This window comes from Pseudophryne corroboree, chromosome 7 (genome assembly GCF_028390025.1).
Source record: "Pseudophryne corroboree isolate aPseCor3 chromosome 7, aPseCor3.hap2, whole genome shotgun sequence".
NCBI lineage: Eukaryota > Metazoa > Chordata > Amphibia > Anura > Myobatrachidae > Pseudophryne > Pseudophryne corroboree.
In genome coordinates, this window is record NC_086450.1 from 357,756,210 (window position 1) to 357,779,757 (window position 23,548).

At 49.4% G+C, this 23,548-nt stretch overlaps 1 protein-coding gene and 1 non-coding gene across 2 annotated transcripts in view; both read left to right on the forward strand.

Annotated features, from left to right (window-relative positions):
• Positions 1–8,377: 8,377 nt before the first annotated feature.
• On the forward strand, positions 8,378–8,459 carry TRNAL-AAG (transfer RNA leucine (anticodon AAG)). Its single transcript has one exon. It is a non-coding gene; the product is annotated as a tRNA-Leu (tRNA).
• Positions 8,460–8,569: 110 nt separating this feature from the next.
• The window catches only part of POLR3E (RNA polymerase III subunit E), a 261,241-nt gene continuing 246,262 nt past the window's right edge, over positions 8,570–23,548 (forward strand). Inside the window, exon 1 of the mRNA XM_063934456.1 lies at positions 8,570–8,691. The gene's annotated coding sequence lies outside the window, so the exon portion shown is untranslated. The remainder of the gene's footprint in view (positions 8,692–23,548) is intronic.

The window sequence follows — 23,548 nt, forward strand, 5'->3', positions numbered from 1 at the left end:
AGCGACGGGCAGTGAAAGTGGGGACTGGAGCTGGCAGCGGCGGGCAGTGATAGTGGGGACAGAAGCTGGGAGCCACAGACAGTGAAGTGGGGACTGGAGCTGGCAGCGGCGGGCAATGATTGTGGGGGCAAGAGCTGGGAGCGATGGACAGTGAAAATGGGGACAGGAGCTGGCAGAGACGGGCAGTGAAAGTGGGAACTGGAGCAGGGAGTTGCGGGCAGTGATAGTGGAGACAGGATCTGGGAGTGTCAGACAGTGAAAGTGGGGAGAGGAGCAGAGATTGGTGGGCAGTTAAAATCGGGACAGGACCTTAGAGTGTGTCAGGCAGTGAACGTGGGGACTTGAACATAGAGTGTTGCAGGCAGCGAAAGTGGGGACAGGAGCTGGGAATGACGGGCAGTGAAAGTGAGGACAAGAGCTGGAACAGCAGGCAATGAAAGTGGGGACAGGAGTTGGGAGTGGCAGGTAGTGAAAGCCGGGTCATGAGCTGGGATTGGTGAAAGTGGGGACATTAGGTGGGAATAGCAGCTTTACCCTCTTCACCAGGGCCCTCATTCCGAGTTGTTCGCTCGCAAGGCGATTATAGCAGAGTTACACACGCTAAGCCGCCGCCTACTGGGAGTGAATCTAAACATCTTAAATGTGCGACCGATGTATTCGCAATATTGCGATCAAAACCGAGTTAGCAGTTTCTGAGTAACTCCAGACTTACTCTGCCTGTGCGATCAATTCAGTGCTTTTCGGTCCCGGCTGACGTCATAAACACACCCAGCGTTCGCCCAAGCACTCCCACCGTTTCTCCAGACACGCCTGCGTTTTTCCCGGAAACGGTAGCGTTTCCTGCCACACGCCCCTAAAACGCCGTACATCCGCCCAGTAACACCCATTTCCTGTCAATCACAATGCGTTCTCCGGAGCGACGAAAAAGCCGTGAGTAAAATTACTTTCTTCTTAGTAAAGTTACTTGACGCATGCGCAGTGCGAACATTACGCATGCGCACTAAGAGAATTCTCACTGCGATGCGATGAAAAATAACGAGCGAACAACTCGGAATGAGGGCCCATGTTTCTTTCTGTCCCCTCATGTACTAAGCAGTGATAAAAGTGGAGAAGTAAGCCAGTGGAGAAGTTGCCCATGACAACCAATCAGCTGCTCTGTATACTTTTATAGTATGCAAATTATAAATGTTACGTCAATACTGATTGGTTGCCAAGGACAACTTCTCCATTGGCTCACTTCTCCACTTTTATCACTGCTTAGTACATGTCCCCAAGTCCATATTTCTCTCTCATCCTCACACTCTATCTTTCTTTCCCCCTTTCCTGTCTATTCTCATATTAATAATATGTTTTGTGGATCTGCTATTTCAAATTGATGTCCAATCGTAAAAAATTGTAAAATGATATTACTATGTTATAAAATAATTACTAGTCAACATAAATATTAGGCTATGGAAAATTAACATGTTGCATCACAAATTGTAGAATGTTAAAATATCAGTAAAAATGCTGTCAGTAAATTTTAGCAACAGGTCAGTAGAAATACTTTTTAAGGGTTGGCTGAATGTTGTCCCAAGGAAGATAAACTATTCTATTTAAGAAAGACTGCATGTACGCAAGTATAGAACAGTTTTAAAGGGACACCATATTTTTATTTGCCTTTGGCGCCTTCAGCCCTAGCTATGCCTCTGCTTGCAGTGCACTCTAGGATTAACTAGGTGGAGTTTCACCCCAAATTGTTATTGTTTTCATTTTATATTGATGTATAGATATCCTCCATTAGTTAAAACTTAACCTTTTATAAAGCCATTTTAGAAGGGTGTATCACCCAAAATTAATTGCTCAGCAAAATATTTTGTAATAAAGGAAATAAGTGAAAAAGTAAGAGAAAGGTGTGGTTTAACATTTTTCACTTCCTTTGTGTCCTTATATTTCTACCTGACGTTTTTTCGTTATATCAGCCATAAACCGTTTCCATAGTGTAATATCAGGATTTTTTTTTTAAGGTCTATTTGTTGTAAATGATGTGGGAAATTGAACCTATCCCCAAACAGTTGACAACAGCTTCCCTTACTTGTATGCGGAGGATTTTATTTAAATTGTTATCCTGTTATGTTATGCTCCCCATATAAACATACCATTTCTCCAGGTATAGTGAAGTACTAATCCCACCTACTTTGATGTTGGCTCCGCCTACAGTTGATTTGGTGCTGCCCACATGAGGCCACTTTCAGGAATATTTCCAGGGCCACTTTTAGTTCCCAATCCGCCCCTGATTACATGTTATGTAACCACCATCAGTACAAACGTCTACCCCCGCCACGTTCGGGCATGGTGGCGCACTCCACTTCGCTCGCCCCAGGCTATTATTGCTAATATATGTTAACGTGGACACTGTCAATTTATCATACGGTTACCCTTATATTTCTACCATCAGCTTTTACATATTTTTATGCAATTGATTAGTAAAATAAGAATTTACTCACCGGTAATTCTATTTCTCGTAGTCCGTAGTGGATGCTGGGAACTCCGTAAGGACCATGGGGAATAGACGGGCTCCGCAGGAGACTGGGCACTCTAAGAAAGAATTAGGACTACTGGTGTGCACTGGCTCCTCCCTCTATGCCCCTCCTCCAGACCTCAGTTAGGGAAACTGTGCCCGGAAGAGCTGACACAATAAAGAAAGGATTTGGAATCCCGGGTAAGACTCATACCAGCCACACCAATCACACCGTACAACTCGTGATACTATACCCAGTTAACAGTATGAATAACAACTGAGCCTCACGAACAGATGGCTCATAACAATAACCCTTCAGTTAGGCAATAACTATATACAAGTATTGCAGACAATCCGCACTTGGGATGGGCGCCCAGCATCCACTACGGACTACGAGAAATAGAATTACCGGTGAGTAAATTCTTATTTTCTCTGACGTCCTAGTGGATGCTGGGAACTCCGTAAGGACCATGGGGATTATACCAAAGCTCCCAAACGGGCGGGAGAGTGCGGATGACTCTGCAGCACCGAATGAGCAAACTCAAGGTCCTCCTCAGCCAGGGTATCAAACTTGTAGAATTTTGCAAACGTGTTTGATCCCGACCAGGTAGCAGCTCGGCAAAGTTGTAAAGCCGAGACCCCTCGGGCAGCCGCCCAAGAAGAGCCCACCTTCCTCGTGGAATGGGCTTTGACTGATTTAGGATGCGGCAGTCCAGCCACAGAATGTGCAAGTTGAATCGTGGAGCAGATCCAGCGAGCAATAGTCTGCTTAGAAGCAGGAGCACCCAACTTGTTGGGTGCATGCAGGATAAACAGGGAGTCAGTCTCTTTCTGACTCTAGCCGTCCTGGAAATATAGATTTTCAGGGCCCAGACTACGTCCAGCAACTTGGAGTCCTCCAAGTCCCGAGTAGCCGCAGGCACCACAATAGGTTGGTTCAAATGAAACGCTGATACCACCTTAGGGAGGAATTGGGGACGCGTCCTCAATTCTGCTCTGTCCATATGGAAGATCAGATAGGGGCTTTTACAGGACAAAGCCGCCAATTCTGACACCCGCCTAGCCGAAGCCAAGGCCAAAAGCATGACCACTTTCCACGTGAGATATTTTAATTCCACGGTCTGAAGTGGCTCAAACCAATGTGATTTTAGGAAATCCAACACAACGTTGAGATCCCAAGGTGCCACTGGGGGCACAAAAGGGGGCTGAATATGCAGCACTCCCTTAACAAACGTCTGAACTTCAGGCAGTGAAGCCAGTTCTTTTTGAAAGAAAATAGACAGGGCTGAAATCTGGACTTTAATGGATCCCAATTTTAGGCCCATAGTCACTCCTGACTGTAGGAAGTGCAGAAATCGACCCAGCTGAAATTCTTCTGTGGGGGCCTTCATAGCCTCACACCAAGCAACATATTTTCGCCATATGCGGTGAGAATGCATTGATGTCACATCTTTCCTAGCTTTTATCAGCGTAGGAATGACTTCAACCGGAATGCCCTTTTCCATCAGGATCCGGCGTTCAACCGCCATGCCGTCAAACGCAGCCGCGGTAAGTCTTGGAACAGACAGGGCCCCTGCTGTAGCAGGTCCAGTCTGAGAGGCAGAGGCCAAGGGTCCTCTGAGATCATTTCTTGCAGTTCCGGGTACCAAGTCCTTCTTGGCCAATCCGGAACGATGAGTATAGTTCTTACTCCTCTCTTTCTTATAATCCTCAGCACCTTTGGTATGAGAGGAAGAGGAGGGAACACATAAACCGACTGGTACACCCACGGTGTCACTAGAGCATCCACAGCTATCGCCTGAGGGTCCCTTGACCTGGCGCAATATCTTTTTAGCTTTTTGTTTAGGCGGGACGCCATCATGTCCACCTGTGGCCTTTCCCAACGGTTTACAATCAGTTGGAAGACTTCTGGATGAAGTCCCCACTCTCCCGGGTGGAGGTCGTGCCTGCTGAGGAAGTCTGCTTCCCAGTTGTCCACTCCCGGTGTGAACACTGCTGACAGTGCTATCACGTGATTTTCCGCCCATTGGAGAATCCTTGTGGCTTCTGCCATCGCCCTCCTGCTTCTTGTGCCGCCCTGTCGGTTTACATGGGCGACCGCCGTGATGTTGTCTGACTGAATCAGCACCGGCTGGTTTTGAAGCAGGGATCTTGCCTGACTTAGGGCATTGTAAATGGCCCTTAGTTCCAGAATATTTATGTGTAGGGAAGCCTCCTGACTCGACCATTGTCCTTGGAAGTTTCTTCCCTGCGTGACTGCCCCCCAACCTCGGAGGCTTGCATCCGTGGTCACCAGGACCCAGTCCTGTATGCCGAATCTGCGGCCCTCTAGAAGATGAGCACTCTGCAGCCACCACAGCAGAGACACCCTGGCCCTCGGGGACAGGGTGATCAGCCGATGCATCTGAAGATGCGATCCGGACCACTTGTCTAACAGATCCCACTGAAAGATCCTTGCATGGAACCTGCCGAATGGAATTGCTTCGTAAGAAGCTACCATCTTTCCCAGGACTCGCGTGCAGTGATGCACCGACACCTGTTTTGGTTTCAGGAGGTCTCTGACCAGAGATGACAACTCCTTGGCCTTCTCCTCCGGGAGAAACACCTTCTTCTGTTCTGTGTCCAGAATCATACCCAGGAACAGCAGACGCGTCGTAGGAACCAGCTGCGACTTTGGAATATTCAGAATCCAGCCGTGCTGTTGTAGCACTGCCTGAGATAGTGCTACTCCGACCAACAACTGCTCCCTGGACCTCGCCTTTATAAGGAGATCGTCCAAGTATGGGATAATTATAACTCCCTTCTTTCGAAGGAGTATCATCATTTCGGCCATTACCTTGGTAAATACCCTCGGTGCCGTGGACAGACCAAACGGCAACGTCTGGAATTGGTAATGGCAGTCTTGTACCACAAAACGTAGGTACACCTGGTGAGGTGGGTAAATGGGGACATGCAGGTACGCATCCTTGATGTCCAGTGATACCATGTAATCCCCTTCTTCCAGGCTTGCAATAACCGCCCTGAGCGATTCCATTTTGAACTTGAACCTTCTTATATAAGTGTTCAAGGATTTTAAATTTAGAATGGGTCTCACCGAATCGTCTGGTTTCGGTACCACAAACATTGTGGAATAGTAACCCCGTCCCTGTTGAAGGAGGGGAACTTTTATTATCACCTGCTGGAGGAACGGCTTGTGAATTGCCGCCAGCACTACCTCCCTGTCCGGGGGAGTAGCTGGCAAGGCTGATTTGAGGTAACGGCGAGGGGGAGACGTCTCGAATTCCAGCTTGTATCCCTGAGATACCACTTGTAGAACCCAGGGATCCACCTGTGAGCGAACCCACCGGTCGCTGAAGTTCCGGAGACGGGCCCTCACCGCACCTGGCTCCACCAGTGGAGCCCCAGCGTCATGCGGTGGATTTAGTGGAAGCAGGGGAGGATTTCTGTTCTTGGGAACTGGCTGTATGGTGCAGCTTTTTCCCTCTACCCCTGCCTCTGGGCAGAAAGGACGCGCCTTTAACCCGCTTGCCTTTCTGGGGCCGAAAGGACTGTACCTGATAATACGGTGCTTTCTTTGGCTGTGAGGGAACCTGGGGTAAAAATGTCGACTTCCCAGCTGTCGCTGTGGAAACGAGGTCCGAGAGACCATCCCCAAACAATTCCTCACCCTTGTAAGGCAAAACCTCCATGTGCCTTTTAGAATCCGCATCACCTGTCCACTGCCGAGTCCATAATACTCTCCTGGCAGAAATGGACATTGCATTTATTCTAGATGCCAGCCGGCAAATATCCCTCTGTGCATCTCTCCTGTATAAGACTACGTCCTTAATATGCTCTATGGTTAGCAATATAGTGTCCCTGTCAAGGGAATCAATATTATCAGACAGGGAATCAGACCACGCTGCTGCAGCACTGCACATCCAAGCTGAAGCAATAGCAGGTCTCAGTGTAGTACCTGAGTGTGTATATACAGACTTCAGGATAGCCTCCTGCTTTCTATCCGCAGGCTCCTTTAAGGCGGCCGTATCCTGAGACGGTAGTGCCACCTTTTTTGACAAGCGTGTGAGCGCTTTATCCACCCTCGGGGATGTCTCCCAACGTACCCTGTCCTCTGGCGGGAAAGGGTACGCCATTAGTAACTTCTTAGAAATCACTAGTTTTTTATCAGGGGAAGCCCAAGCTTCTTCACACACTTCATTTAACTCATCTGAAGGGGGGAAAAAAACCACTGGTTGCTTTTTCTCCCCAAACATAATACCCTTTTTAGTGGTACCTGGGTTAATATCAGAAATGTGCAACACATTTTTCATTGCCGTAATCATGCAACGGATAGCCCTAGTGGAATGTACATTAGTCTCCTCGTCGCCGACACTGGAGTCAGACTCCGTGTCGACATCTGTGTCTGCCATCTGTGGTAGCGGGCGTTTTTGAGCCCCTGATGGCCTTTGAGACGCCTGGGCAGGCACTGGTTGAGAAGCCGGCTGTCCCACAGCTGTTATGTCATCGAACCTTTTATGTAAGGAGTTGACACTGTCGGTTAATACCTTCCACATATCCATCCACTCTGGTGTCGACCCCGCAGGGGGTGACATCACATTTATCGGCACCTGCTCCGCCTCCACATAAGCCTCCTCATCAAACATGTCGACACAGCCGTACCGACACACCGCACACACACAGGGAATGCTCTGACTGAGGACAGGACCCCACAAAGTCCTTTGGGGAGACAGAGAGAGAGTATGCCAGCACACACCACAGCGCTATATAAACAGGGATTTACACTACACAGAGTGATTTTCCCTATAGCAGCTATAATACACAGTATTGCGCCTAAATTTAGTGCCCCCCCCTCTCTTTTTTACCCTATTGAGCCTGGAAACTGCAGGGGAGAGCCTGGGGAGCGTCCTTCCAGCGGAGCTGTGAAGAGGAAATGGCACCAGTGTGCTGAGGGAGATAGCCCCGCCCCCTTTTTCGGCGGGCTTCTCCCGCTCTTTATATTAATATTATGGCAGGGGATTTTTACACATATATAGTTTATTAGACTATATTATGTGTTTTTAGCCATTTTAATGTAATCTAATTGCAGCCCAGGGCGCCCCCCCCCCCAGCGCCCTGCACCCATCAGTGACCGGAGTATGTGGTGTGCATGGGGAGCAATGGCGCACAGCTGCAGTGCTGTGCGCTACCTTAATGAAGACCGGAGTCTTCAGCCGCCGATTTCCAGGACGTTCTTCTTGCTTCTGGCTCTGCAAGGGGGACGGCGGCGCGGCTCCGGGACCGGATGACCGAGGCTGGGCCTGTGTTCGATCCCTCTGGAGCTAATGGTGTCCAGTAGCCTAGAAGCCCAAGCTAGCTGCAAGCAGGTAGGTTTGCTTCTCTCCCCTAAGTCCCTCGTAGCAGTGAGTCTGTTGCCAGCAGATCTCACTGAAAATAAAAAACCTAATAAATACTTTCTTTACTAGGAGCTCAGGAGAGCCCCTAGTGTGCAACCAGCTCGAGCCGAGCACAGATTCTAACTTAGGTCTGGAGGAGGGGCATAGAGGGAGGAGCCAGTGCACACCAGTAGTCCTAATTCTTTCTTAGAGTACCCAGTCTCCTGCGGAGCCCGTCTATTCCCCATGGTCCTTACGGAGTTCCCAGCATCCACTAGGACGTCAGAGAAATTAACATTTAGGTATTTCGCTCCATGAGGCTGAAGTTAGCTTCTTATTAACTTCTTATTCGCTCCTGCGGGTTTTCTCCTCTGACAGGTGTTTTCAGTCCCTCGGGCATAAATGAATACACTGAATGTTTACTCCACACACAATATAATATATATAGAAGACATAAAATACTATTTCATGTATATAGTCTGATTGCCACAGCAGTCAGCATCGAGGTAGCGTGGCCGAGCGGTCTAAGGCGCTGGATTAAGGCTCCAGTCTCTTCGGGGGCGTGGGTTCGAATCCCACCGCTGCCAGTTACTTTTTATTCTTTATGCCGTGCTGAATAGTTCCATTTGGTGTTCGGTGAGACAGCGCCACCTGCCGGTGCTATCACTAGTCAGCGGAATGCGGCATTGTGGGTAAGGAGAGCCGCTCCCCACGTGTCAGCCTCAGCAGCGTTATTACAAGCAGTATGGCCGCTTCCTGGGACTGAGCCGGGACTGCCAGCAGTTATACACAGGCCGCTGATAGCGCCCAGCTTAGCAGGTAGGCCCGGCGCAGCGGAGGAGCAGAACTTTGGGTGTGTGTGCAGGGGGTGGGCTGTGCACTGCGGCTTGGTGGTGTCACCATGTGCAGCGCTCCCTGCTCCGGGCCTGATGGAGTGATTATTCCACGCAGGGTTCTGTCACAGGTGCTGATATCCGGGTGCTGCAAACTTCCTCAGTGTCCTATGCAGCATCCTTGCCCCTTAGTCCCATGTACGGTATATTATATCACCACTGCTATACATTCATATCTAACTATAGCATTTATACCACGCTCAGCTATGTCACTATGGGATCATGCATTGCATCATGTCACTCACTGTCTCTGTGTCCCTAGGATCTGCTGTACTTGTTGCCTGACTGCTGTGTCTCTGTGTGTTACTGTGTGTTGGCAACACGTTGCATGGTGCATTGTACCTCTATATGCAATCTGCTGATTTTTGGCCTTCATATAGAGCAGTATGTGGTTTAATGCTTGTTTGGAATTCCATGCATTTGCAGGCTGCCGTGGGGGGCAATGGGCAAGAAGTGGGGGGTAATGATGCCAGGTGGTTGGTGTGATTGCATGTTAGAAGCATGTTTTACTTATGTTGTTGAGCATTTGTTATGTGTAAGAGAAGCCGCTAAATTGATTTAATTATGGCAGTTTCAAAATGTTAGTCTGTCAGAAATATATAGTCTTGGATTCTGTTACCACCGCCCTAATTGTGTGGAGTTTGTATGCTCTCCCCTGTCTTGTGTGTATTTCCCCATAGCATGCGTGTCTATATACACGGGGCAGGGAATTTAAATAGTAAGCTCCACTAGAGCAGGGACTGACTGATGGGAATGCCCTAATATCCTCTGTAAAGGGATGAGTACGAAATCCCGCTGGACGGGATCCTGGCGGTCGAAATACCGACACCAGAATCTCGACCAGCAGAGTCCCGACAGGGGTCGCGAGCAGAACGCAGCCCCTTGTGGGCTCCCCACGCTGCGGGCACGGTGCCTCGCTACGCTCTGCACCCTATTTTATTCTCCCTCTGTGGGTGTCGTGGACACCCACGAAGGGAGAATATGTCGGTATTCCGGTGTCGGGATTTTGACCGCCGGGATTCCGTCCGGCGGGATCTTGACCGCATCCCTCTGTAAAGCACCACAAGATATGTGTGCATTATATAAATAACGGGTAACAAATAGCCATATTAGCAGGCAGTTTGTTAGTGTTGCAGTAGTAGTGTTACATATATATATATATTTACCACACTTTAAGTGCCATGAGGCAATATAACAGGTAGCAAAGCACGCAGACACAGCAAATTTACAGTGCATGTGATCTGACACAACATTGCACCAACACCCAGCAAGAACTGGCAAACTGGAAGGACGCTGCTGTCTGTATTCAGGCAGGTGTGGGACAGTGAGTGAGTCATGGGGAGTGGAAGGCAGTTCAGCACAGAATGGGCCTGTACCCAATGATGGGACACAGTCAGATATGCTGAAAAGGGACTAGGAGACGAGGAACACTAAAATCAGGGATATTTCTGGAGATGGATGTCAGAAGCTAATGGTTAGCAACCATAGATGTTACCGTTTCAATGGAAGTACTTTTTCCATTGAATTGCAGGTATTGGATGCAGCTTTCCTATGTCTATCCAATGGCTGGCTGCTTCTCTGCAGCTGCGGACACTCATGTGGTGTCCGCAGCTCAGGTACTGTGTGCATCAGTGGCGTGCGGTGAGGTCAGTTGCTGGTGAGGCACTGGCCAAGGGGCGGGGTGATGATGCGGCGAGCCGTGATTGGCTCGCGGCGGCCATCTTGTATTTCAAAAATGGCTCTGCACTTCAGCGCCATTTTTGAAAGTGGCAAAGCCCTCTACTATGGTGCCCTAATGGCTGCAGGGACTAGATCCATGATCCAGACCTGCAGCCAAAATGCCCGCTGATGTCCCGCCGCCGCTGATGTCCCGCCGCCGCAGAAGTCTCGCTGCCTACCTCCACCGCACGAGCCCCGCCGCCGCTGCATAACTCCCAACGCCGCATAAGTCCCGCTGCCCGCCTCCGCCGCACAAGTCAAGTCATGCCGCCCGCCGCCGCTGCCCTCTACAGCCCAACGCCGGGTTCCGCGCCGCAAAGTGTATTTGTGTATGTGTTGTGTAGGGAATTTTAATGAATAAAAAAAAAACAAGTTGGAATTGGAGTGGGGAAGGCAGGGGTGTGGGGGGGACATTAATGTATAATTGTTGTTCAATGTTCAGGGCTTTCATTAACTTAGCAGCGCCGCGGTTGTGGCGCTGTTAAGTTACTGAAAGACCTGGACAGTGGACAACAAGAATAAAGCAGTGGTGTGACAGTGTGTGTAAGCTAAACACTTACATGCACTGACACTGACTGCAGAAGACACTGGCTGGCACTATCTCTCTCGTCTCTCCCTGTAACAGCAGCACTGACAGTGACAGCCGCATGCAGGTCACTGTCAGTGCTGCTGCTGCATAATCACCAGTGCCAGATTAAGGACCACATGGGCCTGGAGCTGAAATCTATGAAGGGCCTATTGTGTACCGTCGCAGGGGATGTGACCAGCAACAGCGGGAGTTGTGTCACGCAGGGCCCGCCACACATTGTTCCTTGCCTGAGTCAAAGCCGCTCTCGGTCTTAGGTGTAAATTTACTAAAGGTTCTAAAAATGAAAAGTGGTGATGTTACCCACAGCAACAAAAATCAAGTTCTCTCTATTGTTTCTCTATTGCATCCTAGAAAATGACAGACAGAATCTGATTAGTTGCTATGGGCAACTTCACCACTTTTCATTTTTAGAACCTTTAGTAAATATACCCCCTAGTGTCTGCTTTCTGTAGCAGGTAAGCTTAAGCGCAGGATCAAATTTGCTGGTGGCGCTCCCCACAACCTAGTTGCCTCAGGGGCACATTGCACTAGGTAGCTCTTATACACATTGCATCAGGTAGCCCATTATACACACTGCTTGAGGTAGAGCCTATTATACACAGGTAGCCCCTTATACACAATTTACCAGGTTTCCCACTATTCACATTGCACCCAGTAGCCCCTTATACACATTGCACCCAGTAGCCCCTTATACACATTGCGCCAGGTAGCCCATTATACACATTGCGCCAGGTAGCCCATTATACACATTGCGCCAGGTAGCCCATTATACACATTGCGCCAGGTAGCCCATTATACACATTGCGCCAGGTAGCCCATTATACACATTGCGCCAGGTAGCCCATTATAACACATTGCGCCAGGTAGCCCATTATACACATTGCGCCAGGTAGCCCATTATACACATTGCGCCAGGTAGCCCATTATACACATTGCGCCAGGTAGCCCATTATACACATTGCGCCAGGTAGCCCATTAAACACACTGCGCCAGCTAGCCGTCACTCACATCCGGCGCCTGTGGTCCCTTGGCTCTATGTTCTCATACTTCCACCCAGCTTGAAGCTGAGCATGAGTGAGTAATGGCAGGAGGCGACCGGCAGTGGTAAGTGGCCAGGGGGCGGCTGGCAGCAGGAATCGGCCAAAAGAGGACGGTGGGGTGGCCGTCAGCAGGAAGTGGCCAGGACTGGGGGCGGCCGGCTTGCAGCAGGAAGCATTGTGATGCGGGCAGCAGATGGGTGCTGATGGCGCTGGTGAGGTGACTGGGACGCCCACCCGCACATAGAACCGCCACTGGCGGGATCCCCTGAGCCGGACGAGCAGCGACCCTCCCCGCATCCCTCCCCCACAGCCAACAACGCAGCCAACAAAGCCCCTCTCAGTGCACATAGTGCAGCCGAATGCACAAGGACCGAGCATCCACAGACGTGAAGATCACCCGCCTGAGCATAGCTTCCAAGTGAGCAACCCACCCCAGCAACATGCCCATATCACCACACACACCAGCCCCCCCCCCCCTCAATGCCCTACACATATACACAGCCAGTTTCCCCAGTCCCAATATACACTGACACACACCCTGTCCCCTCCAGCCACACAGGGTGTGTGTTGCTAAGTACAGGCTGGGTGTGTGTGTAGGGACTGTGGTGAACAGGGTGTTCACCACAGTCCCTACACACACACCCAGCCTGTACTTAGCAACACACATACCTGCTCTCCTCTGCCCTTCCACTCTCCCCCGTTTCCCCCAGTCAGTCACTAAGCCTTCCGGACACAGCAGGAGTAGGCAGGGACACATACAAACGACCAGGAGAAGTCGGGGGTGTGGCCTAATCACGGCCCCCGTGGCCACGCCCCCTTTGAGAAACACTCACCCCATCCTCCTACCATTCAGCAGCAAGCACCGAACGAGGCAGCTGCCAGGCAGTGGGGTCACAGGACAGCCGGAGTCACTCGTCGTCCCAGCAGGCAAATCCACTGATGGCTGCTGCGGTAAACCGGCCCTGCACCCGCCCCATTGTTAATCCGGCCCTGCCAATCACTGTGACGGGCGTGCTTTCATGGGCTGAAAGCACGTCCCTGCTGCACTGAGGCACCTCTATAGGTTCCGCTTTCAATGCTTTTTTTAATGGGCTTTTCCAGCCCTCTGCATGGCCACGCCCCCTGCCCGCCCCCTGCTTCCGGCCATTTACAGTTAGCAGCGAGAGGCACCGTTCAAGGTGCCTCCGAAATCTTTTTTTTTTTTTTTAATGCTAAAAAAGATTAGGTTACTATGAGAAGATACTTATGACACAGAACATGTCATAAGTATCTTCTCTGTATTCTTGTAATCCCATTAATGACAGGGGAGGCATGGCCTCCCCTGACTGCACGTCCCTGGTGTGCATGTGCGAAGCTTTGAATGCTTCTGCACATGTGCACACTAAAACCATCAGTACCATTGAATCAGGGTCGGTTCTAGACCTTGTGGCGCCCAGGGCGAAAGTTTCCTGTGGCGCCCCCCCTCCAGGTAAAATACAGTTGGTGCACACCGAGGGTGCGCACCCCAAAACAGGGGCATGGCTTCTTCATAGGGAAGGGGCGTGGCTTCTTCATAGGGAAGGGGCGTACCCCCCGTTATCCCCTTGTACTTGTGCCCCCAGCAGCTGTGCCCCCAGTTAATTTTCCCCCAGTTGTTGTGCCCCCAGTAGCAGTGTCCCCTATAGTAGTGCCCCCAGTAGCTGTGCCCCTTGTAGCTGTTCCCCCAGTTGATTTGCACCCTCTGTAGTTGCACCCCCAATAGCTGTTCCCCCTGTAGCAGTGCCCCCAGGTTGTGCCCCCTGTAGATCTGCCCCCTGTAGTAGTGCCCCCTGTAGTAGCGCCGTTTTGAAACCCTAAAAAAACAAAAAAAAAACAATACTTACAAGCCTCGCTCCTGCTTCCGGACCGCTGCTGCTGCTGTCGCCAGCTCCTTTCTATGGGAGAGACGTCATGACGACTCTCCCATAGCAGCGCCACACTGACACTAGGGGTCAATTTTAACCTCTAGCGTCAGTCAGCGACGCCGGCTGCAGCGGGCGCACACGGCGCTCACTGCAGCTGGGGAGCGGGGAGGGAGGGTGGATTAGCAGGGGCTCTTGCCACGGCGGTGGCGCCCTCAGGGTAGCAGCGCCCCGGGCAAAAAGCCTGCTTGCCTGTGGCAAGAGCCGCTACTGCATTGAATGGTTGTGATGACTAGTATAGTGTTCATTCTAGGGTTTTTTTTTAGGGCAGGGTGCTGATCATTGAGGAGGGCACATTTTCATTTTAATGGGCACATTTTTTATGTGACTCTTTGCGCACAAAGCATAGCGCATATGTTTATAGTTTTTATACATATATTTTCCCCTTAATGTATCATTGACCCCTACATACATATAGGACACCCAACATCTGTACTGAGAAAAATACTATATTTGTCCAGACTTCTTGAAAGAACGGCTGTAGCATATACATAAGTAGATAATAATAAATGTCTCCTCCACTGATGAAGTAGTTATCCTTATGTGTTATAAAACAGAAAAGTTAAACAGAGGGTTAAAATATACAGTATAGGTACAAAATAAGTCTGTTCTTCTACTAAGGAAATAGTGTAATAGCAGTACATGCTCACTGCTTACCCTGTTCTTTCCCTCTATATCAGAGTGCTGTGTTATGCAGGCAGCCACAGCAGTGATGCCATTTACAGTGCCCCCTCTGCCATCCATTTCATTAAGGATAGAAATTGTTTCCAATTTCAGAGGTGGACAAGGAGTAGACAACTACATTGTAACATGCACTCTGTTGCATTCTGTATACAAGGGGGCGATTTATGATCCTGCAGGGTGCACTGAAAAAGGGCAGGGTGCTTTTTCACATTTCAAAAATGGGCAGGGTGCAACACCCTGCTGAAACAGCCTAGAAGGAATACTACTAGTAGCCATCGCATCGCTAGATTTGATGTTGGAAGCCTGGCAACCATTCAATGCCAGGCTTCTGATTTCTTTTTCATCCACTAGGGGTCACTGGAGTACTCTTGGGGGGATATGGACGGGCTTCCGTAGGAACAGCACTGAATATTTAAATTTAGAAACACTCCACCCCTCCATATCCCTGGTCACTACCCAGTGTTTTTTCTGTGCTGAACGTGGCAGCAGCTTACTAACTGAAGTCACGGTTACTTCAAGAAATTTTATTTTTATTTTTCTTTTTCTTTTTTCTAACAAATTGGCACATCCCTTTCCCCCTTCCAAAAGGCAGGGTCAGGGATAGTGCAGCTGCTGATAGCAGCACGGGCGTGTCGGGCCTCTCTGAAAGAGCTCCCTCACAGCCCTCACATCCTGTTACACTGGCTGCCCGGCGCTTGTTGAAGAAGCCCCGTCGGAGCCTCATGACAGAGTTTCACTGCAGGTATGTGAGAGGGGGCGGTCAGCTTCCGCTGCCGTCCCGAGGAGGGGAGAAGGGAGGACAGCAGCACGCTGGTGTACTGGCTAACTGCGGCGGCAGCAGCGCCGCCCGCTGAGCGAACAGCTGCTGCCGCCGGGTGATAATGCTCTCCGGATCTCCGCTTCAGAGTCTCTTGCACGGCCGCCGCTACAGGGCATCTACTCCCCGCGTCAGGCCGCCGCTTCGCCCCAGGCTCCGGCCGCCGCTTGTAAGGCTCCGGCCGCCGCGTGTATCGCTGGGGGCCGTAATAGCTCCTACTCTAACAGGTACCCGAGGTCCCGCACTGCACACTAAGGAGCAGCTGCGAGGGGGGGTAGAGGACAGCACTTTTGCATGGCAGGAAGACTGTTAATAATATCAGTGTAAGATATATGTTTAAGCACATTCTATATATATATAATATATAATGAGGCTTTTGCTGGCAGGGAGACTGGGTATAATATCAGTATGAAACTGTGATTATATGTTTAAGCACACTTTATATATATATAATATATAATGAGGATTTTGCTGGCAGGGAGACTGTTTATAATATCAGTATGAAACTGTGATTATATGTTTAAGCATGGCAGCCATTAATCATGCTTCCTGTGTCTTCCTCTGTGATTCCAGAAGGTTCCTGTCTTACATCTCTACACCACCGGAAGGCGCAGGGGTGTTAGTGGGAATTTGGGATCACATTTCATAGTACTGGCCACGTGTACTGCACTTGGCCAGATTTATATACAGAGACACCTTATTGCTATTTTACTGAGTCGTGCAAGTGTCTGTTTTTTGTGTATTGTATTGTCTGTCGCCATAATGAGTAAGGCACCAGCAAAAACTAAAAAGCATAATTGCAAAATATGTGGCAGTGTGTTACCAGATGCATCTACCACATGTACAGTATGTTTTGTGGATTCCGTCCATAATACCATTGCTCCTCCGGTTTTACAACCAATTTCCTCACCGGACCCTCCGTGGGGTATGTTAGTGAATGTACTGGAGAGATTTCAGACAGAAATGACCGCTGCTCGTCTGGAGCGAGAAACGTTAAGATCTGAGTCTAGGGTGAGACCGCCAGAACTACCAGAGGCGTCTCAGCCTTGCGTAAGGTCCAAATCCATTTTGGGCAAACGGGATAATTTTCATATGTCTTATGATTTTCCAGTGTCTGCTATGTTGCATTCTGACGATTCCATACCTGACCTCACGGAACACGATGAGGGTGAGGAGGGCGAAGTGGAGTCAGATAGCGAGGATGTTAACAGTTCCGGCATTGATGATCTCATCAGAGCGGTACGGCAGTCTCTAAGGTTTCCTGAAGCTGAGCAGCCTCTCACCAATGATCAGGTCGTATTTACTAAACGACGGAAGACGCCAGTAAGTTTTCCTGTGTCGGATTCTCTAAATCAGATGTTAGTAGAAACAAGACAGAATCCAGATAAACGGTTTTCTATACCTCGCAGATTTAAGTCTAGTTATCCTTTTCCAGACTCGGTAACGTGTACATGGGAGAATCCACCAATAGTTGATTCTTCTGTGTCAAAGCTTACCAAGAAATTAACCATACCAGTGCCAGCAGCTACTACGCTTAAAGATCCTTCAGATCGCAAGATAGAAACTATGCTAAAGACCATGTATGTAGCAGCAGGTGTGATGCTAAGACCTGGATTGGTTGGCATTTGGGTAACTAAGGCGCTCATAATATGGCTTACAGAACTCAAATCTGCTTTACAGGACGAAAACTTGATAGTTCTGGTAAATCAAATGATTGAGGCTGTAGAGTATCTCTGTACAGCATCTACTGACGTCTGTCAGCTCACTTCTCGTATTTCATCTTCGCTAGTTACAGCACGAAGAGCACTCTACCTGCGTACTTATCAAGCGGAGGCAGAGGTCAAACGAAGTATAGAGGCGTTGCCTTACGATGGCAAGAAGTTGTTTGGTCCAGAATTGGACGCATGGATTAAGGAGGCTACGGGAGGTAAGTCTGTTTTCTTACCATTGCCTCCACCTGCGCCAAGAAGAAGGTACGCTGGACCTTCGTTCAAATCCTTTAGACCTCAGCCCTTTCGAGGACGTGGCAGAGGATCAGCCACGCCTGCTAGACGTGGTCGAGGACGTGGTTTCCATCAAACCAACACAACTCGCCAAAACGCTAAGGTTACCGACAAGCCAGTGGCATGACGGGTTACCAGCCCATCTCGGTTCTCCAATTGTGGGAGCACGCCTTCAGAAGTTCCATGGGGCGTGGTTCCACACATCCGCGGAGGGCTGGATTCGCAATTTAGTGTTAAAAGGTTACAAAATAGAGTTCGACTGTCTGCCGCCTCTGCGGTTTTTCAAGACAGGATTGCCTCTGTCGGACGACAAGAGGACAGTTTTGCAAATTGCCATTCAATCCTTACTGAATTCGGCAGTGTTGATTCCGGTCCCTGTACACCAACAGGGTCAGGGTTATTATTCAAGTCTATTTGTGGTCCCGAAGCCGGATGGCTCAGTCAGACCAATATTGAACTTAAAGGGACTAAATCAGTACGTAACTTACTACAGATTCAAAATGGAGTCTCTACGTTCGGTGATTGCGGGGTTAGAGACCAAGGAATTCATGATTGCGCTAGACCTCAAGGATGCGTACTTACACATTCCAATTTGGCAGCCTCATCAGAAATTCTTACGATTTGCAATACGCCAGAACCATTACCAGTTTCAGGCTCTGCCGTTTGGCCTGTCATCAGCGCCTCGGGGATTCACCAAAGTAATGTCTGTGATGATAGCTCACCTCAGATCCTTGGGAGTGACAATAGTTCCGTATTTAGACGATCTGCTCATCAAAGCTCCGTCTCAACAGATACTTACCCAGCATGCGCTGCTAACTTACAATGTACTAGTTCACCACGGTTGGATTGTAAATTTCAAGAAATCACATCTGATTCCGTCTCAACGCCTTCAGTTCCTAGGTATGATTCTCGATACGGTCAATCAAAGAATTTACCTACCACAACAAAAAGTACAAATGCTACGCCATCTAGTACAATTAGTACTCAAACCACGCACAGTGTCGGTACACTTGTGCATTCGCCTGTTAGGCACAATGGTGGCAGCTTTCGAGGCGCTTCAGTTCGGGAGATTTCACTCTCGTCCATTTCAGCTGAACGTGCTTGCCCAGTGGTCGGGCTCGCATCTGCAGATTCACCACAGGGTGAGGTTGTCACCAATAGCAAGAGTTTCTCTGCTATGGTGGCTCAAGGAACACAATTTAACCGCAGGAAGACGGTTCGGAGTTTGCAATTGGATAATTCTAACTACGGACGCCAGTCTCAGAGGTTGGGGAGCGGTAATTCAAAATTGTCAGCTCCAGGGTCTCTGGGCGGATCACGAGAAATTGCTGTCGATAAATGTTCTAGAACTCCGCGCCATTTTCAATGCGCTACGACAAGCAGTGCACATGATTCGCTCTCAGCCGGTCCAAGTGCAGTCGGACAATGCGACGGCGGTCGCATACATCAACAAACAAGGAGGAACGAGAAGCCGCATGGCAATGCGGGAAGTAGCTCGAATCCTCAATTGGGTGGAATGCCACCAGGTGATATTGTCGGCTGTGTTCATTCCGGGAGTGGACAACTGGGAAGCGGATTATCTCAGTCGTCGGGATTTTCACCCAGGCGAATGGTCATTAAATCCAGAAGTGTTTCACATGTTGGTTCAGCGATGGGGTTATCCTCAGGTGGACCTGATGGCATCTCGACACAATCATCAAACGCTCCAGTATGTGTCCAGAACAAGAGATCCAAAGGCAGTCGCGGTGGATGCTCTCACTGTCGCGTGGCCGTACAGTCTTGTGTATCTGTTTCCACCGTTTCCGTTGCTCCCTCTGGTGCTAAAACGGATCAAAAGAGAGTCGCTCACAGTCATACTAGTGGCGCCTCATTGGCCTCTGAGAGCTTGGTTCTCGGATCTTCGAGGATTACTCGCAGACGATCCGTGGCCGCTCCCGATACGTCCAGACCTGTTACAACAGGGTCCGTTTCTTTACCCCGATTTAGCGCGGCTGCGTTTGACGGGGTGGCTGTTGAGACCGCCCTCTTAAGAAGAGAGGGCATTCCAGATTCAGTTATACCAACCATGTTACGAGCTAGGAAGCCGGTTACGGCAGCTCATTATTACAGAATATGGCGTGCATATATAGGTTGGTGTGAGGTTCGGAAATTTCCGACATCAGCTTTCAAGGTATGCCGCCTGTTGTTGTTTCTACAAACAGGCTTAGATGGAGGATTGCGTTTATCTACACTAAAGGTGCAGGTTTCTGCTTTGTCAATTTATTTTCAAAGACGATTGACTCTATTGCCGTCGATACGCACTTTTCTCCAAGGTGTACTCAGGGTACAGCCTCCATTCATTCCACCTACAGCGCCATGGGACTTGAATCTGGTTTTGGAGTTCTTACAGTCTTCATATTTTGAACCCTTACAACAAGTGAATATAAAGTTTCTCACTTTGAAAACAATTTTTCTCTTAGCCTTAGCTTCGGCGAGGCGTGTTTCGGATTTGGGTGCCTTGTCATGCAAGCCACCGTATTTGGTGTTTCATGATGACAGAGCGGAACTTCGGACGAATCCCGCCTTCTTACCAAAGGTAGTGTCATCTTTTCACATCAATCAACCAATAGTAGTTCCTGTGTTGACAGCACATTCTGGAACTCTGGATGTGGTTCGCGCATTACGCGTTTATGTATCCCGAACGTCTTCAGTTCGTAAGACGGATACGTTATTTGTTCTCTATGATGCTGCCAAAATGGGTTGGCCAGCATCTAAACAAACTTTATCCAGATGGATAAAACTGACCATACGCCAGGCTTACCTTCATGCTAGGTTACAACCGCCTACGTCAGTAACCGCTCATTCCACACGTTCTGTGGGTACTTCATGGGCAGCTGGTCGTGGGGCTTCTGCGACGCAGCTTTGCCGGGCGGCTACATGGTCTTCAGTGCACACGTTTGTGCGCTTTTACAAGTTTGATACTTTTGCGGCATCAGCATCTAGCTTTGGCCGCCTAGTGTTACAAGTGCCAAACTGCTCTCCCGCCCACGGGGGAAGCTTTGGTACGTCCCAAGAGTACTCCAGTGACCCCTAGTGGATGAAAAAGAAAATAGGATTTTGGTACTTACCAGGTAAATCCTTTTCTTTGAATCCATAGGGGTCACTGGACGCCCACCCAGAGCAGTTTACCTACTTGTGGTTAGTTCTGAGGATCTTATGGTAACACACTTTCACCGACTGGTTCAAGTTACAAGTGCTGGTTAGGGTGTCAACTGTTTAGTTGTCAGTAACGTTATGTGTTAACTTCGTTATTGTCAGTTATGTTATATGTAATACTCCATTATTAACCTCTCTTAATTCCTGTTCGGCTCAGTAAAAAACACTGGGTAGTGACCAGGGATATGGAGGGGTGGAGTGTTTCTAAATTTAAATATTCAGTGCTGTTCCTACGGAAGCCCGTCCATATCCCCCCAAGAGTACTCCAGTGACCCCTATGGATTCAAAGAAAAGGATTTACCTGGTAAGTACCAAAATCCTATTTTCCATACCTGTGTGGGAGGAGAGAAAGTGGTAAAAGGTATGTTTTGGGTAAACTTTTGTGAAGATAGGGAGACTGGCAGAAAATCTCACATGGTACAGAAGAGGGGGGCAGATCAGGAGAAGACATTTTTGTTAACCTGCAAGTCCCAACGCACTGGTTTTTGGTAATTGCAGCTGAACTTAATGACCTTTTCTCTAACGTCCTAGTGGATGCTGGGACTCCGTCAGGACCATGGGGAATAGCGGGCTCCGCAGGAGACAGGGCACATCTAAAAAAGCTTTTAGGTCACATGGTGCGTACTGGCTCCTCCCCCTATGACCCTCCTCCAAGCCTCAGTTAGGTTTTTGTGCCCGTCCGAGAGGGTGCAATCTAGGTGGCTCTCCTAAAGAGCTGTTTAGAAAAGTTTTTTTTTAGGTTTCAATCTCAGTGATTCCTGCTGGCAACAGGATCACTGCATCGAGGGACTTAGGGGAGAGATTTCCAACTCACCTGCGTGCAGGATGGATTGGAGTCTTAGGCTACTGGACACTTAGCTCCAGAGGGAGTCGGAACACAGGTCAGCCTGGGGTTCGTCCCGGAGCCGCGCCGCCGATCCCCCTTACAGACGCTGAAGAGACGGCAGAACGGAGGTCCGGAAAGCAGGCGGCAGAAGACTCCTCAGTCTTCTTGAAGGTAGCGCACAGCACGGCAGCTGTGCGCCATTGTTGTCACACGGCTCACTGACTCAGTCACGGAGGGTGCAGGGCGCTGCTGGGGGCGCCCTGGGCAGCAATATAATTACCTTTAGTGGCAAAATAAATACATCACATATAGCCATTAAGGCTATATGTATGTATTTTAACCCAGGCCAGTTCCTTAAAAACCGGGGAAAAGCCCGCCGAAAAAGGGGCGGAGCTTATTCTCCTCAGCACTCAGCGCCATTTTCCTGCTCAGCTCCGCTGGTGAGGAAGGCTCCCAGGTCTCTCCCCTGCACTGCACTACAGAAACAGGGTAACAAAGAGAAGGGGGGCATAAATTGGCGATATTTATATATTAAGAGCGCATATATAGTAAACAACACCTTCTAGGGTTGTTTATATACATTTATAGCGCTTTTGGTGTGTGCTGGCAAACTCTCCCTCTGTCTCCCCAAAGGGCTAGGGGGTCCTGTCTTCGATTAGAGCATTCCCTGTGTGGCTGCTGTGTGTCGGTACGTGTGTGTCGACATGTATGAGGACGATGTTGGTGTGGAGGCAGAGCAATTGCCGATGATGGTAATGTCACCCCCTAGGGAGTCGACACCGGAATGGATGGCTTTAGTTATGGAATTACGTGATAATGTCAGCACATTACAAAAGTCAGTTGACGAAATAAGACGCCCTACAAACCAGTTAGTACCGGTTCAGGCGTCTCAGACACCGTCAGGGGCTGTAAAACGTCCTTTACCTCAGTCAGTCGACACGGGTACCGACACAGATGAATCTAGTGTCGACGGTGAAGAAACAAACGTATTTTCCAATAGGGCCACACGTTATATGATCACGGCAATGAAGGAGGCTTTGCAGATCTCTGATACTGCTGGTACCTCAAAAAGGGGTATTATGTGGGGGGTGAAAAAACTACCTGTATTTTTTCCAGAATCAGAGGAATTGAATGACGTGTGTGATGAAGCGTGGGTTAACCCCGATAGAAAACTGCTAATTTCCAAGAAGTTATTGGCATTATACCCTTTCCCACCAGAGGTTAGGGCGTGCTGGGAAACACCCCCTAGGGTGGATAAGGCGCTCACACGTTTATCAAAGCAAGTGGCGTTGCCGTCTCCTGATACGGCCGCCCTCAAGGATCCAGCGGATAGGAGGCTGGAAACTACACTGAAGAGTATATACACACATACTGGTGTTATACTGCGACCGGCAATAGCCTCAGCCTGGATGTGCAGTGCTGGGGTAGTGTGGTTGGATTCTCTGACTGAAAATATTGATACCCTGGATAGGGACAGTATTTTATTGACTCTAGAGCAATTAAAGGATGCTTTCCTTTATATGCGAGATGCTCAGAGGGATGTTTGTACTCTAGCATCAAGAGTAAGCGCGATGTCCATATCTGCCAGAAGAAGTTTATGGACGCGACAGTGGTCAGGTGATGCGGATTCCAAGAGGCATATGGAAGTATTGCCATATAAAGGAGAGGAATTGTTTGGGGTCGGTCTTTCGGACCTGGTGGCCACGGCAACTGCCGGCAAATCCACTTTTTTACCTCAGACCCCCTCCCAACAGAAAAAGACACCGTCTTTTCAGCCGCAGTCCTTTCGCTCCTATAAAAAGCGACCAAAAGGACAGTCTTATCTGCCGCGAGGCAGAGGAAAGGGTAAGAAAGGGCAGCAAGCAGCCCCTGCCCAGGAACAGAAGCCCGCCCCGGCTTCTACAAAGCCATCAGCATGACGCTGGGGCTTTACAAGCGGACTCAGGAACGGTGGGGGGTCGACTCAAGAT